At 39.8% G+C, this 15,934-nt stretch overlaps 1 pseudogene; it reads left to right on the forward strand.

Annotated features, from left to right (window-relative positions):
• The first annotated feature begins 1,438 nt into the window (after window positions 1-1,438).
• On the forward strand, window positions 1,439-1,529 carry LOC126009840 (uncharacterized; annotated as a pseudogene).
• Window positions 1,530-15,934: the final 14,405 nt, after the last annotated feature.

The following is a 15,934-nucleotide window of genomic DNA, read 5'->3' on the forward strand; positions in this document are numbered from 1 at the left end:
TTCTTCACTTTTACACCCTTTCTTTGTAACCCAAACTTCCAAAGTAAGCCCAGAGAGGACACTTTCTCCAGAAACCTCTCAAAGTCCCAACAGATGGAAAGAGGCTTATAGGCTGATCTGAACTAGCAGTGCTGAGAAACTTTGCTTTCATTTGGGATTTCATTTATTACCAACTGAAAACAGCGTTTTTTGTTTTTTCCAGACTATAAAAGTAGTCCATGCTTGTTATTAAAACAAGTTTAGACTGAAAAGCATATAATAGTGTGTCTGGGGGGTAAAGCATTGCTGGAAAGTGAAAAAAAATAAGTTATTCATAATTTTCCAACCAGAAAGTTGGACATATTTTTGTGTTAGCATTTAAGTTTATGTAATTATAAACAGCAATTTGATTATACTAAACAGGCTCTAGTATAACCATTATAATTTTTATTTTCTTCTTACACTATTCTAGGCATTTTATACATTCATAAATATAAATTTATAACACTACAAAAATATTATGTGTAAAAAGCCTGAGAAAACAAAGGACAAAGATTTTTGCCAATTTTTTCAGGAAAATATACAATAAACTAAAAGACTAGTTTCATTAGTCTTTAGGAAAATTCAAATAAAGACCTACCAAAATAGCTCAAATAAAAGAGAAAGTTGTAAGTACCTGGTAGCAAGGATGTGAAATAATTAGAACCTTTAGACACTGCTGTTGGATCATTTATTTATACAACTCCATTGCAAAATGTTTGGCAATATCTGTTAAAGCCAGTCATCTATGTACTCAAAGTTTAGCGATTTTATTTTGAGATACACATCTAACAGAAGTGCATGTACATATTCACTGAAACAGGAAAAAGAATACCCATCTATTCATAATAGATAAAAAGAAAAAACAAGGGCTGGAGCGATAACACAGCAGTAGGGCTTTTGCCTTACACGTGGCTGACCCAGGACGAACCTCGGTTCCATCCTCGGCGTCCCAGATGGTCCCCCAAGCCAGGGTTTCTGAGCTCATAGCTGGGAATGGCCAGATGTGGCCCAAAAACAAAAACAAAAAAAAGAAAAACAACTAACTTTCTACTTCTACTAGAAAACATTTAAAAAGCTGTGGTATATCAATAATTGATTGCTCATGCATCCGTGAGAGAGAGTGGATCTCAGCTACATATGATATCATGCATGTCTCTCACAGCAATGTCAAGAAAGTCAGCCACAGAAGATTACACATGGTGCAGAAGCAAGAGCAAGCTGACTAAGCATGGTAGGTTCTGGGTAGGGGCCCATTTTTTCCCCATAGGGGTAAATGGAGACTTCAGTAGTAAAGTTCTCTTTCTTGGTATGGGTCCTAGATATAACTATACCAGCTAAGTAAATACTATTCCAAGTATGTAAATATAGGAATATTATTATACACTCAAATTGATCACTTTACAAAGCCTGGAGTCATGTTCGCTTCGGCAGCACATATACTACAGAGAAGATTAGCATGGCCCCTGCACAAGGATGACACACAAATTCGTGACACATTCCATATTTGAAAAACAAAACAAAACAACAAAGTCTGGAGTCAGTTGAATTTATTCAGACATTTTTCTTCACAATCAGATTATAAAAATTTCTAATTATTTAGGGGGAGAGGTGTAGGGACCCACATGAAAGGCATTTTCTCTACTAGTAAGCTTTATCCCTAGCCCAAGGGTATCTTCATTGGTAAAAACAACAACACTCAAATTGTGCACAATATTAAAAATCTTTTTTTGCTATGATGACCTTTATCTACCTATCCCCTCTCAATATACACTACTATGCTAAGTACTGAGAGCAAACCAGTTCTTGGACACTAGAACACTAGACCACTAATTCTTGTCGGAGATACACTGGACTCACTGCCTCTCGGACAGATTGAGCTGCAGAGATTTCTTCTCCAAAACGGATCTCTGCAGAGTGAAACTGCCTGCCCACAACTATGCTTCTTCTCTGTGATTAACAGAGAAGAAGCATGACTGGTCCAGAGAATGGCTGAGGATTGGCCTCTACCTTCAAAGGGACAAGCAACTCTGACCCTAACTCCAGGGCATTGCAGTATTGGCCAAGAATTCTGTCCAAACTGTTTCATGGTTCAGATTTTTCCTTAACTCTTCTCCAGGAATAATCCCCATAAACAGCCTACACACAAACCTTTGTTTCAGTTTGTCTACTATAGGAACTGACTTCAGATATCTGCTTAGGAAAACAAATCAGAAATATATGACACATTGTTGAAAGCCAATATCCTCCAGGATAGGTATAGAGATGGTGGATTTTTAAGCTGCCACAGAATTTGACTTTGGAGATGTTAGTCTAGGGCTTGTCAGATAAGGAATCACTAGCAAAGGACAGGATAGTATCATATGGGCAAAGAAAGTTGAGAAAATATTGCCAAGGTTGACCTAACCAAAGTAGGAATGCTTGGTTGAGAAATAAACATAATACTTCATAGTCCATAGTTTTGATTTTTTGAGGTAGGCCCAATTGTGTTCAGAAGTTACTTCTGGCTCTCTGCTGGTGGTACTGACCATCCTGGTGGTGCTCAGAAAGTATAGGACATGCTAGGAATCAAAACTCAATTGTCTGCATGCAATACAAACTCTTCAGTCTCTGTCCTGATTCCCTGGCCTCTAGTTAGTTATAATTTTATCATTAAAAAATTCTTGTTATGAAGTTAGGTTGTTGTTTGTGGGCTTCCCAGATTCTCAGGATCTTGAAGGTCACACCTAGCAATAATCGTCTCTGGTTTAGCCATGAGATTTCAGTGTTCTCGCTAAGCAATATTGAGGCCCACCAGGACCACACCTGAGAGTGCTGTGGTGGTGACAGGGGAGCATGTATGATCGGGAATCAAACTTAAGGAAACAACTCAAGTGTCCAAGAAAAGATGACTGGATAAAGAAAATGGTACATAAACACAATGGAATACTTCTCAGTCATAAGGAAAATTAAAGTCATGTAATTTGTCAATACATGGATGGAACTGATGTCAGGTTGAGTGAAGTTGAGGAGATGGACAGACTCCAAATGATCTCTCTCAAAGTGGGATATAATAAAATGTCATAGGGGAATATCAAATGCTCCAAGGCTATAGAAACAAAGAGCAGAACTGGTCTTCAGTAGAAAGTTTGCCACTGCAGTGATAAATTAGGCAAGGGAACTCGAGGACAATGGTAAAGGGGAACATGCCTGCTATAATGACAGGTGATGCAAGGAAACAGGGAGGGAAATTGGGGACACTGGGGGAAGGTAGTGAACACTGGTGAAGGGATAGGTGTTAGAACATTGTACACCTGAAACTCAGTCATGAATATCTTTGTAACTTTATAGATCATGGTGATTCCAAAAATGAGTAGGATAGGGATAAAAAAAAAAAATAAGGCAAGGCATGAGTTCCACTTCTTAGAGTTATTCCCCTAACCTTTGAGAATGGCTTGAATAAAACAGGTACTCTACGGGGACCTTTGGACAAATGAATGACAGAGCTAAAGCTGTTTTGGAGAAATCAAGCAGTGAAGCACAAGCTGACTGCAGCAGTTTTGGCTTTTTGAAGTCCAGTATGGCACATGGGGCCACGGTCAGGCATAAAAACATACCATGTCTAGACTACAAGCAGTGCACAGGACAAAATAAAATGGAGCCAATCGATCTGCTCTTTCACTCTACAGAGTTGCCCTGAGAAAAGGCACTGGCTTTGTGCAGGCAAGGTGATACCAATCAACCAAGGATGAAAATATCATTGAAATGTAAGAGAACATATTAAACTAGAGAGTGCTCCAACCACAATTTGGAGTTGGCTGTCAAAGATGGGCTTGCATTTCTGGGGAATTTTTAAAAGGCTGGTGGCTTCCTCAAGAAAACTCAGAGGAAGTCAGCAATGAGTTGAAGACTAAACTAGCTTCTTTCATTTCCCTTTTAAACCTTTTGAGAAAAAAGGAAAAGGAAAGCCTAACTCCGCTGAGAAGAAAAATAGTTACTTCTCAGTAACTTTTGGAGTTACAGGGCACAAAAATATTTTTAAGTTATCTCCAAGTTCTCAAACTCAGAGGATGAAAAACTGTTGTTAAAACTGTCCCCATGGTGAGATTTTCATGACTGGGTTTCTTTCTTAAAACAAGAGTGCAGGTGGCTGGAGTGACACCATAGCAGTAGGGCATTTTCCTTGCATTCTGCTGACCCAGGAGGGACCCAGTTTGATTCCTGGCATCCCATATGGTCCCCCAGCCTGCCAGGGGCAATTTCTGAACACAGAGCCAGGAGTAACCCTTGAGCACCACAGGGTGTGGCCCAAAATCCAATAACTAAATACATAAAGTAAAAAAAAAAAAAAAAAAAAAAAGAGGACCGCAGAAGGTTTGCATCTGCTTTTAGTTGAAATGGAAGCAGTGCGTGCAGTCTCTTGTGCTAGCACAAGATGGGAATAGTGGAGCACGGTTGTAGACCTCACTTCCATTCAAAGCTTCCCCACATTTTTGCAGAATGGAGCTTTCATCAGCTGCTTGACTCCCAGTGTTCTCTTATTCTTCAAAGTCCTGGCACTATCTGTGGAGAAAGGGGATGCTTAGCACCAGCAAAGCACTACCTCAAAGTTGACAATCAGTCTACCGGCACCACTGCAGGGAGCAGGGACGGGCCTCTACATGCTGCTGCCAGGAGCAAGTCAACATCTTCTGTGTTAAGCAGACGTCTTTTTTTTTTAGTCACCTCTGCAATCACTGATCATGTGCCTTTTACAGTAGTCATTTGTTGAGACTTTTTTCTAATGACTTACTTTCTTTCTGGAGTTTGTCTTTTTTGAAAACATATCAATTTATATTTAGAAAAGGACTCAGTAGTGGGCTGCAGTGGTAGCGCAGCGGTAGGGCATTTGCCTTGCACGTGCTAACCTAGGACAGACCTGGGTTCGACCCCAGTATCCCATATGGCCCCCTAAGCTAGGAGCGATTTCTGAGCGTGTAGCCAGGAGTAACCCCTGAGCGTCACAGGGTGTGACCCAAAAACTAAAACAAAAACAAGAAAAGGACTCTAGTATGTGTGGTTAAAAAAAGCATATATTTGGGGGAGTGGGCAAGAGAAACTCGCCAAGCAGGGCTCAGTGGACCTGGGGCCATTCCCAATGATACTCAGCTAACGAGGCCAGCTGCTTCAAGGCTACAATAGGTGAAACAGAGCAACCAGGATTCAGCAGTGCTGGTGACAACCAGGATTATGAATGGTGGTAATAAGGACAAAGGGATTCATGCAAGGATTCCCATTCCTTGCTTCTGCAAGCCATGTATCCCTAACTCCTGAGCCCTCTGCTTAGCTCCTATTTGCATTTATTTTAAAACATGTTTTGGAAATCAAGTTCTTTTTTTTTTTTTAACCTGAGTTCTCTTTCTCTCTGCAATTTGATTTTATGATGCAGATCATTTCTTTACCTGTACAACCCATTATCCTCAACCACCAGGGGAACCAAGATTCTTTATGGTTTTATACCTATGTAGTTGACATTTTTGTTTCATGCTCAATGGAGGATAAAAGCAGGGAAATTTGGCTCATTCAATGTCTTCATGTTTTGAACATTATACTTTTACTCCAGGATGTTAATCCCACTGGAGTAACTGTCAGATTTACACATGCTCAGTGCCTTCTGGTCTCACACATTGAAAGGTTCACAAAACCAGAGCCACTGCTCTTAGGTTTCCTGCCTCATGTTCATGAGTCTGAGACCAGTTCTGCAACAATTTCAGTGCTAAGCTCCTGAGTCAGAAATGGAAAGTATTTGTTTCATGGAGAAAAGGAGAGCCCTCGTTCAGAAATATGGTTGATGACTGCTTTTCAATGTGTTGGGGGAAAATGGCCAATTTCTACAGATAAGAGCTAGCTCTCCAAAACTGCCATCAGAAAGCATCTGGATAAACCTTCAGTGGTGAAGTTTTCAGCTCTGATTTCTCGAGGTGAAAGAATAGCAAAGTGCTAGGAAGGCTTTCTTTTCAAGGACACCTACAATCCGTTGCCTAGGGATAAGAATGTTAGGTAAATTGGTGTCAAGGTCCCTTCTGCTAAGAGACTGAACTGCATTTTTATACAGGCTTGCCTTTTTTCAGTGAGAGGTATAAAAAGCCTTTAGGCAACTTGGTACACATCTCAGATTATGTTGGCTCATTACTCTGTGAATGAGGTCAGGGTTATTAGCTTGGCTTCCTGGAGTTGAGTTTTCTACTCTGTTCTGTGTCCACAGACCACAATTCTAACCTCAATTAGCAGTGACTGTATTAATTTTGTATGTTAATTTTAATAAGAAAACCAGGTAAGAGAATACCTGTATTTCAACTGGGGGCAGAGAGAGTATAATATTTATAATAATGTAATCCTGTTACCTCCTTCCCACTATTTTTCCTGAAATTCTTTTTAAAAATTTAATATGCATCTTATACATTTATTTGGCAATTGATTATTCTTTCTTTCTTCTTTTCTTCTTTTTTTTATTCATTCATTCTTTCTTTCTTCCTTTCTTTTTTCTTTTTGGTTTTTGGGCCACACTCGTTTGGTGCTCAGGGGTTACTCCTGGCTGTCTACTCAGAAATAGCTCCTGGCAGGCATGGGGGACCATATGGGACACCAGGATTCAAACCAACCACCTTAGGTCCTGGATCGGCTGCTTGCAAGGCAAACGCTGCTGTGCTATCTCTCCGGGCCCTCTTTTTTCTTTCTTTTTATGGATCATATGCAGTGCTCTTTAGGCCATTCTCTTGGCTCTATGCTATGGTTTATTCCTGACTCTGTTCAGGTGATCATATATGGTGTCATATGTTTATTTGACATTAGTAATTTATTTCCATCTTTTAAATTTGTTTTTTTTTTGTTTTTGGTTTTTCGAGCCACACACATTTGATGCTCAGGGGTTACTCCTGGCTAAGGCTCAGAAATTGCCCCTGGCTTGGGGGGACCATATGGGACGCCGGGGGATCGAACCGCGGTCCTAATCCTTGCTTAGTGCTTGCAAGGCAGACACCTTACTTCTAGCGCCACCTTGCTGGCCCACCATCTTTTAAATTTAATATAGACAAAAATACCTTTCTTTCACTTACTTTAAATACCCAGTGTCTAACTTTATCACAGAAAACCACTAATCTTAGTTTTTTATGAATCATTGCAAAACTTCTTTATATGTAAGAAAAAAATCCACATATATAAAGATATATATAAAGAAATAAGCAAAATGTCTTCTATTAGAAAACATTTGGATGGGGACCAGTGAGGTGGCGCTAGAGGTAAGGTGTCTGCCTTGCAAGCGCTAGCCTAGGAAGGACCGCGGTTCGATCCTCCGGGGTCCCATATGGTCCCCACAAGCCAGGGGCAATTTCTGAGAGCTTAGCCAGGAGTAACCCCTGAGAACCAAAAGGGTGTAGTCCCAAAAGCCAAAAAAAAAAAAAAAAAAAAAGAATGGATGAATTGAAGTACTATGAATTTTTTGTTTGTTTGCTTGTTTGTTTTTTTGGGTCACACCTGGCGGCACTCAGGAGTTACTCCTGGCTCTGAGCTCAGAAATAGCTCCTGGCAGGCTCTGGGGACCATATGGGATGCTGGGACTTGAACAGGGTCTGTCCCATTTTGATTACTTGCAAGGCAAATGCCTTACCACACTGTGCTATCACTCCAGTCCCAACTATGACTTTTTAAGTTGCAATAAATATTTATGCATATATTCTTAGTAAATTTCCATAGGGTAAATTTTTATTATGTAAAAGAATATGCATTTACAGTAGACATTCCCCATATATATGTATATATATACATGACAATATGCATATTGGGTTTGAGGGCTACACCTGGTAGTGTTCAGGGGTTATTCTTTGCTCTGCACTCAGAAATTACTCCTGGCAGGCTTGGAGGACCATGTGGGACGCTAAGGATCAAATTTGGGTTGACCTTGGGGCCAGCGTGGTGGCGCTAGAGGTAAGGTGCCTGCCTTGCCTGTGCTAGCCTAGGATGGACCACGGTTCGATCCCCCGGTGTCCCATATGGTCCCCCAAGCCAGGCACAATTTCTGAGCTCATAGCCAGGAGTAACCCCTGAGTGTCACTGGGTGTGACCCAAAAACCAAAAAAAAAAAAAAAATTTGGGTTGGCCTTATACAAGGCAAATGCTCTATTAGCTATGGTATCACTCCAGCCCTTACCCATATATCTTTAATAAGAACTTTTTTTTTAATTTAGGGGTCATCCCCTGCCATGTTAAGGCTACTCCTTGCTCTGTGCTTAGTGATTATTAGGGGACCATAAAGGGTGCTTGGGGATTGAAACTGGGTTGGCTGCATGCAAGACAACCACCCTACCCACTGTACTTTCTCTCTGGCCCAACACAGAAGATTTTTGAACAGGAAGTACTTTTAAAAGTACCATATAAAATTTAACTCAAGATGGAACAAAGTAAACACAGTCACCATGTTCAAATCAAGCAGCTCAGTAAATTCACTCTTTTCTCAAATGAGATGTAAATCAAAACATGAAAGATTATGCCTACACTGGCCCATACAGTAGAAAGCTGGCCATCTTGAAAGGAGAGGGTGTGTCATGTCCCTGCCATATTGAAACTATGCTTCCTGCCTCACCCAGAATCAACTCCATGATGATCCAATCTCATCACTTACCCTTTATGATTCCTTTTAAAGACACAAATCTGACCACACTTCAGATATGCCTATTTGGGGGCTGATATTGTCAGGGCTTTTACGGGTACGGGCTCCCTCCTCCTGTATCTTTCATCTTTCAGGAGATCTGCCAGCTGAGTATATGCCCCTAAAAGTTGTAGTATCAGTAATAGTGCTTTGAATTTCTGGACAACTTCATGAATATGATGCTTCATCCCTAAAAGAACACCCCAGTTACCAGAATGGACAACTAATAACAAGAGCTTACTTAAACTTCTGCCATTGTATTAATGACTTCATTGGAGATACAATACTTTTCACAAATGTGCTTGCTATTCTACTTCTTTATTTTTTTCTCTTCCATTTTATTTTTTCCTTCTATTTTTCAATAACTTTGTTTTCACTTATCTGGAAATAAATGTATTAGGATCAACTGTTTCAACTATGTGATGCATTTTCTTTAAATAAAAAAGATGAAACAAAGATCTAAATATAAGAGCCAAATATAAAAGTCAAAAAACATATTTGACTGTGTATTCCTATAGTAACAAAAACATAAACATCAAATGAAAAAATAGATAAAATAAACTTAACACGTATCATTTCTGTGCATTAGAGAAACTTTTAAAGAATTAAAAGTTAATCTATACAAAGGGAGAAAATATTTGCCAATCTTGTATCTTATAAGAATCTACTATCGGGGCCGGGAAGGTGGCGCTGGAGATAAGGTGTCTGCCTTGTAAGCGCTACCAAGGAACGGACCGCGGTTCGATCCCCCGGCGTCCCATATGGTCCCCCCAAGCCAGGGGCGATTTCTGAGCACATAGCCAGGAGTAACCCCTGAGCGTCAAACGGGTGTGGCCCAAAAACCAAAAAAAAAAAAAAAAAAAGAATCTACTATCGGGGCCAGACCAATAGTACAGGAGGTAAAGCACTTGCCTTGCATGCAGCTGGCCAGTATTCAGTCCCAAGCAACCCATATAGTCCCTAAAGCATATACAGGAGTGATCCTTTAGTACAGAGATGCAGATGAGTACAAAGTACAGAGACAGAGATGCCCTGTGCATCTCTAGGTATTGCCAAAAATATCACGCACACACACACACACACACACACACACACACTCACACAAAAATAATCTACTACTATATTACAGAATAAACAGAATATTTACAATGAAAAGCAAAAACAGTTAAAAAGTAAGTAAAGACTTACAAAGATATCTCTCCAAAGAGGAATTATAAATAGTCACTAAATAAAGGAAAACTCAACACTAGTTTCCAGGAAAATAAAAATCAAAGTCACTAGGATACATAATAATATAACAAAATTAAATGCCACTGAAGTGTATATTTAAAGTGGTCATAATGTTAAATTTTATATTATATGATATGTTATAGAGTAAAAATAATCTTATATATTTATATCATAAATATTATGAAATAGAAACAATTTAACTCCAGTACTATATGTTTTTCTGTGTACCCCAGGAGTCCTATTCTCTGAACATAGGACCAGTAGTAAGCCCTGAGCATAGCTGGCTCTGGCCTAAAAACAAAAAGAAACCAATTCCAGTATAGATCCTAGAAACAAAAAACACAGTGAGATGTGATTCTAACCTATGAGAATAAATATAATGAATAAAAACACACACATTGAAAAATGAAATAAAGCAGAGTTGTTGAATGTGTGGAGAATCTCAGGCTAGAGAGAACAGCTCATGGACTGAGCACATTTTCATATGCAGGATATCAAAGTCCCGTTTCCAGCACAAAGCAGGATCCCCTAAGCTCTGCCAGGAGTGAGCCCCAAGCACAGAGGCAGACGTAGTCCCTGAGGACTGCTTAGTATGGATCAACAAGGAAATCAAAGATAGGGACACACACACACACACACACACACACACACACACATTTCTTACAGTGTAAATGGTACAACACTATGGAAAAGAGTAGAACAGATGTCAAAACATGAAATACTGAGTTATCACGTAAGGTTAACAATTTTCTCCCAGGTAGAGATATCCAAGAAACATGAAAACATGTTCACACAAAAACTGTACACAAATATTTGTAGAACCATCACTCACACTAGGTAAAAGATGGGGAAAACCTAGATATCCATCATCTAATTAATTAAAAATTAGCATAACTATACAATAGAATATTATTTGTCCAAAGAAAATGTAGAGGCTGAAGAGATAGCCTCTACCCTCTACAATGCTTTTTACACCGCTGACCCAGGCTTAATCCCCAGCAATTTATTATGGTCCTCTGAGCCCTGCCAGGAGTGACCACTGAGCAGAGTTAGGAGTCAGTAGTACCTGCACAGGTATGCTGTCCTCCTCCAATTAATAAAGAAAAGAAAACTGAACCACACGCTATGATATGATATGGTTGTACCTTAAGTCATTACATGATTAAATTAAAAAAAAAAACTCAGTTGCCAATTGCATACATTATCTGAATCCTTTTATCTTGAATAGCAGCAGATAGGGGTAGAAAATCACTTTATCAGGCTGGGGAGATTGAAGAGGAAGTGAAGATAACAGTGAAAGTGAGATAAAAATTAGTTGGGGATGATCAAAAGGTTCTAAAATGAACTGTGATAAGGAAAGACAAGCTGTAAATATACTAAAAAAGTAATATATTTTGTTTTATCATGGTGAATATATAATATATAAATTGTGTCTCAAGGCTAGAGAAATAGTATAATAGGTAGGGCACTTGCTTTGCATGTGGTTGACCCCTCTAGGCACCAACTGCAACACCACAACTGGACCCTTGAGCTCCACTGGACGTGATTCTTGAGCACAGAGCCAGGAGTAAGTTAGGTTTGTCTTTTTGGTACATAATGAGCACGGCTGGGTGTGGGAAACAGCAGCAACAACAACAACAACAACAAAATAAACAAAAAACCCTGAAAGAATTGTATCTCAAACTGTTAAAAAGTCACATATAATCTAATTGCTAAAGATTGAATATTCAGAGTGTATGGGGATATCAATAATCAATTTTCCAGAACTCCCTTTCTCTTTTCCTTCTCTCTCTCACTCCTAGTGAATCTTGACAAATACCAGTTCAACACATCATTCTCCCCCAAGCAAAGGCACTATGAAATGGTGGGTTGCGCGTTCCACAATCCCCAGAGAGGAAGAGGGATTCCTATGCCCCCATCTGGGTAGGACAAGAGACGCAGGTCCGGCAGCAATTCTGATGCAGAAAATAATCCACAGACAATTGCAAAAGAATAGCAGGCCAGAAACTCACACTGCAAGCTGTTCACCCACAAACCAGTTGCTCAACCACGTGGAACAGCAGGCCAAGATGGCAGCTTTGCCTCTAAGGCCTCCAAAGCAGTCTTTATTGGGAAAAACAAAGCCCATACCCAAGGGGAGGGGGAAAAGCCAGATGAGGTGGCAATGGGGAAACTTCTTTTTCAACAAGAAAACCAAAGGAACCCATCGAAAATCATCTAATTAGAAGGCAATATGAGGACCACTCCAAAGTCCTCTATCAACAAGGCACAACTACTATCAAAGAAAACAAATTTAGTTAGAAGGGTATCCACCAGCATGCGCTTCAAAGAGAGAAATAGGGGTCAATAAACACGCAGTCATTGTTCAGAAAACTCATGAGTATGAGTGGACACACACAGTTGAGGAATATACAATGGACGTAGAGTGCATATATGGGAAATGACAGAGAACGGCCACTAGCAGTATGAGGACAATGGTGTCTGCAGGTTGGAGAAAGTGCAATAATTAGTAATCTCCACTGAGCAGTACTGTCCAGCCAGGGGCTTGGTGTACTTATAAGTATGATAGTATTTTGAAGGTTTTGTTTTACTGAATCAACACCAAAAGAATATAATGATGTGGGCCAGAGCAATAGTACAGCTGGCAAGGCATTTGCCTTGCATGTGGTGAGCCGAATTTGATCCCCAGCATCATATACTGTCCTCCATGCCTGCCAGGAGTAACCCTGAGGAGCGCTAGGTGTGGCCAAAACCCAAAAAATAAACAAAGAAACAAAAAAATAGAATGATGTGGCTTCTTCCATGAAGGATCTGTTACACCCTCCAAACTACAGACCAGTCAGTCTATTTTAGCTTCCTTAACTCCAGAGAGTCCTTATAAGATCTTTTTGTGGGAAGAGAGAAGGGGCACAAAGTTGCAATTATTGAAATAGAAGGTCATTTTCAATAGATATTCCATTTGAAACTCTAGAAATATGAGCTACTGCTTGTCATTTGATTGTTTTCAATGAGTAAATTTGCATGAACCACTACATTCACTCAATTGGTTCAATTGGACTGTGGGCATTCCTCCTTTTTGAAACAAATGATAAAACAAAGACATGTAATATTCCTGAGGCAAACAAAACTACATAGTAGACTATGCAATGATGATTGAAACACTGATTTTAGACATAAGCCAACAAATTATGTGATCAGAGAGCAGGTCAAAACAGGGGTGTTTTGAGGGACACTCATCATTTGTCTACCAAAAAATGCAATTGACTTGTTTTTAACTAAACCTTTTATTTGACTTCATCCAAAGAACACTCATAGATAAGAAAAAGATGAGTACTCATTAGAAATAAGACATTAAAATATAGTACATAATGAAAATGTAAAAAAAAAATCTGGATGTGGAAATAGTACCAATTCACTCATACGATAAAAGCTGTAAGGGGCTAGAGAGATAGTGCCTGCCTTGCATGCACTCAACCCAAGTTCGATCCCCAACACTCCATATGCCTTTCCCAAACCTGTCAAAAGTGATTTCTGAGTGCAGAGCCAGGAGTAAGCCCTGAACACCACTAGGTATGATCCAACCTCCATCCTCCAAAAAAGCTTGAAGTTAAGGGGCTAAAGAGATTGTACAAGGGTTGAGGCACTAACCTTGCATGCAGCTGACCCTAGTTCAGTCCCTGGTAGCACATATACTGGTATATATATATATATATATTCCTGAGCACAAACTCAGGAATAAGCTCCAAGCACCAAAACTTTCATTTTTTTTAGAAAAGCTGCAAGTTGGAGCCAGAGTGGTAGCACATAGTGGTAGGGAATTTGCATTGCACGCAGCTGACCCAGGATGGACCTCTGTTCGATCCCCAGGGTCCCATATGATCCCCCAAGCCAGAAGCAATTTCTGAGCACATAGCTAGGAGTAATCCCTGAGCAAGCGTCATCAAGTGTGGCCCCAAAACAAACAAACAAGCAAGCTTCAAGTTAAAGCTATACCCAAATTATTTTTTGATGGCCACACCTGCAGTGCCCATGTCTTGTTTCTGATTCTGTACCCAGGGATGATGCCTGGCAGATCTCATAGCCCCATATAAGTTCCAAGGAATGAATCCCAGTCAACCGTATGCAAGGCAAGTGCCCTACCCACTGTATTATCTCTCTGGCCCCCAGAATGACAAATATTAAAAAGCTATTTAGAGCTGGAGAGATGGTTCTAAGGTTTGCATGTAAAAGCCCCTCAAGTTAGATCACCATGCCTATCTGGCCCTGGAGCACTGTTATGAATAACCTGTGATCTCTGCGAGGTAACCTGGTCCAGCATTGCTGGACCTGAGCAGAATTAGTAGATTAGAACAGTGAATCATATGCCTCAGTTGACTGAATGATCCCTGGATCCCTAAGTATTGCTAAGGAGGGCACCTCCTCAAAAAATAGTTTAGATATCCCCATGGGTTTTCCAAAGAAATATTATTGTTCACCTGAAACGTAAAAGTCTTTTAAACTAATATTTTCTTAATTAAAAAATAAAAGACCCACATGTATTGGTGATACAAAAATAAACAGGAACAAATTCTGGAAGGCAACTGAACAATAGAATGGCAACTAACAAGGTATATGAGGCCCATATCCTGTGACCCAGAGATTCCCCTATCAGCAGTCCTGCTATAGATATCTGTTCTTTCTTATCTTCCTTCTTCTCTTTTTTAATTTTTACTATATGCCTCAAAGGAAGTTAATAAATGGGTAATCATTCCTCTAAACTCTACAGAACTAATTTCTTCTTGACTATAGGAACTGCCACTTTAAAATAATATATATGTGTGCCTTTATAAAGAAAGAAGCATCAAAAGTTCCTTCTACAAAGGTTCACAACTAAAAATGTAAAATAAATGAAGCTCCTAAAATGAGGTGCCGGTAGGTCGGATTAGTAATCCCACTCAACAAGAGTTGACAACTGGGTTTTGGAAACCAAACTCAGAATGATCAACATATATGCTACCAAAGCGCCCCCTGCTGTCTCAATTACAAAACAGATCTATGTGATAGGTTTTAGCTGTTTTCAATTGCAGCTCTAAATACATTTATGTTTCCTGGGGCTGGAGCACAGAGGTAGGGCATTTGCCTTGCACGTGGCCAACCCCGAAGGAATCCCAGCACAATTCCTGGCATCCCATGTGGTTCCCCAACCCTGCCAGGAGCGATTCCGAGCACAGAGCCAGGAGTAACCCCTGAGCACTGCCTGATGCGACCCAAAACCAAGAAGTAAATACATTTACATTTTCTAAAATTTTTTATTAACATCTTCAGTTTCCTCGGCTCAGAGGTCTTCTTGGATCATGTAGGCTTCTGACCTGTGTATATCAAATATTTCAGTGAAGATCAAGAGCCCTGGAGACCTTTTGTTTGCTTGGTTTTTTGTAGTTATTTTATTTGGAGGGGACTTCCAGATACTCATACCTCATGTCTAAAGATTTGCTTCTTTTTATTTTTCCTGTCTAATTTTGTGCCATATTCCTCCTTCCTTCTTTGTAAACTGAAATCTTTCTACCTGTTCTCCTCTGTTCAGGGTATCTGTATATATGTAAATGGTTACATATTAGTCATTTACTGCAAGTTCACAATACACTTGCATTCAGATTCATGCCCACACAACCTCCATCCCACCTGTGTTCCACTCCTTAATTGAAGTGAATTTTAAATGATGTCTATGTATGAACTATACACATGGTTCATCTGACTATAAATATACACATATATAGGCATATGTATAGTTTCATATGACTGAAAGTCCATATCCCTGAGTCTACTGAATCAGATCGTCATCTTGAATCTACACTTTGAACAAGTACCATAAGAAATAACAAGCACACACACTATAAAATTTTACATAGTTTTTTTTAAATTATTTTGGTTTGGGGCCCTACCAAGCTGTGCTTAGGGTTTACACCTGACTCTAAGCTTTGGGACTCTCCTAGCAGTGCTTGGGGATTGAATCAGGATGGACCACAAGCAAGACAATCCCCTGAA

The sequence above is a fragment of the Suncus etruscus genome, chromosome 5, assembly GCF_024139225.1.
Source record: "Suncus etruscus isolate mSunEtr1 chromosome 5, mSunEtr1.pri.cur, whole genome shotgun sequence".
Classification (NCBI taxonomy): Eukaryota; Metazoa; Chordata; class Mammalia; order Eulipotyphla; family Soricidae; genus Suncus; species Suncus etruscus.